Genomic DNA, 2,290 nt, shown 5'->3' with positions numbered 1-2,290 from the left:
GCGTCGAAGGGAGCGAGAAATTGCGGAGTATAGTTTGTAGCGAGATAAGTTGCGAACCGCCGGGGCTTGACCTCGCTCCTGGAAAGGAAATGCCTTTCTTCAGAAAATCAGTAGTTTTTGCGTGATTTTTGCGTGACAATGTGCGCAAAAATTTTGACAGATGGGCGTACATAGGAGCGCCATCCCACGTAGACGTTGAAGCAGCATCACTGCTTGCTGACATAGCGGAACTGGCCAGCTCAAGCCCGTTGCGGAGTTCCGTCTTGTGTCGGAGCCCGTAATTCAACAAAAATGTTATGGGTAGGAATATAAATGAAAGGTATCTACAGGCTATTTATAGAGAACAGGAAAGCAGTCAAAATTTTGGCATATTCTATCCTCAATTGCCTCTCGAGCCTACGTCCTGCTTACGTCACCCATCGGCGGGCAGCCAACGTGCTACGGCTTCATGCTCCACGCTATCGCAGCACGCTGGCTACCCACCACTTGGTGACGTAAACAGAACGTCGGCTTAAGGGGTGCGGCTATGCACGCGCTCAACCCACCCCAGTTTTGGTTTTACGAGCTGGGAAAGCCATTCATCGTGCCACAGTTCTACTGGTAATCGCTTTTTTCTGATCCCAGAGTTGATATGACTTTTACTAAAAGGTCTCTTCTATATTTCTCCATTACGCTCATACCACACAAATTAAAAGTTCAAATGGCAATTATTGAATTTTTCTTACTTAGCGACAAATTATTATGTATTACACCTCACACATTGTCGGTACCAATGGTGTGATAGTCCGGAGGAAACGTCGTTTTATTTCAAAGCGACTATTTTCAAATATTACTGAAAGTATTCGTAGATACCCCCGGTAGGTACATATCGGACAAATAGAAAGCCAGCCCACTACCCGACCCAACTAGCCTGCTGAGCAACATTAGCGAATATAATTTCCGTGGTGCGGTAAATGCAGCGTCCACCATAGCTACCTGGGCCAATGTTGGGAGCATGCATAAGTCCTTGAAGGCCCGACTTCCAGTGTTGCTGGTAATCGAGCTAAGTAATCGAGCTGCCCCCGAAGCAAATAATACGCAACTCGCACCGCCGCCATCGTTACCCTCATCTGGCGCGATTTCTCCCTGCTGGCTCTCTTCTTTACAATAGAACAGACACAACCTTGTTGACTTGTCCACTCCTGGGTTGAACTAGGTTCTGAGCCCTCTAATACTTAAAGGAAAAACTGTCAGCCCTTCCACTGGGGTGGAGATGGAAGACCAGCGAAGCTGTACTATGGTGGGAATTCTGTATTTCCAATTATGACTTTTAACATGTGACGGGGTAATTGGTTATTTGAACTAATAAAGAATGAGAAATATATATGATCCGGTGGTTTTCATTTATTTAGTGACCACAGGGACCATGGCCTTATGGTCGCTACGGTACGCAGCCATAGGGTGTACGGCAAAGGTTGGCACGTTCTTCATAAACACGTCACCAGCGCCGCGCGCGTGCGGTGCGAACGCGGACATAACGCCGCCACCGTCGACAACAGTTCTGCACGTTGTTTGTATGACTGCGAGCAACCGCTGTTAAAACGCTGGCGTGAGCAGGCGCACCAGCAGCAGCGAGTGAAGGTTTATGCGGTCTATCGCTTCAACGGAAACTGAGTGGCGAAAGCAAAGAGCATACAAAGGTAAGAGCCGTGTTGCAGATGGTCTTTCAAGATACGGAGCATGCGACCACCCGGCGCCGCGCAAAGTACAAATAGCTGGCAGAGCAGAAGCCGCAACCCCTCCCTACCGCGCTGCCTTCACGCTGTCCTCCGTTCGCGTGGGAGACTGAGTGACCAGTTCCCCTTGCGCGCGGTCGCAAGATACGCATTTGGTGCCACAACTAAACCTCGCCCCCCCTCCCTCCCTCCCGTCCCGCCACGGCTATTCGCGCGACGGAAGAAGCGGCGTTAGCTCTCCGCCGTGGGTTCGCTCCTCGTGAAAGCGCGCATCCCGCGCGCGCTTTCATCGCACATACAGCATACGGGCAATGAGAGTTTTTTTCTACATCCGGACTCAACCATCGAAGACTGAACCCTTACGTTGACAGATGTCAGAACGCCCTGAATATTTGACTATGTTTGTCTAGTCGAGCTAGTTTTGGTTTCGGTACTCAGGAAGTGTATGCATGATGACGTTCACGCTGTCCTGATATACTCGCTCCGTTCCTGCGGACACTGCAGCTGCCACGCGCGAGCGCATGCAGAAGAAAGACGCTCAACTTCACTGTCAATTTTCATGAGCAACGTTATCC

This window comes from Dermacentor silvarum, unplaced genomic scaffold (assembly GCF_013339745.2).
Source record: "Dermacentor silvarum isolate Dsil-2018 unplaced genomic scaffold, BIME_Dsil_1.4 Seq117, whole genome shotgun sequence".
Classification (NCBI taxonomy): Eukaryota; Metazoa; Arthropoda; class Arachnida; order Ixodida; family Ixodidae; genus Dermacentor; species Dermacentor silvarum.
The sequence above is the reverse complement of the archived record's forward strand: the minus strand, read 5'-3'. Positions refer to the sequence as shown.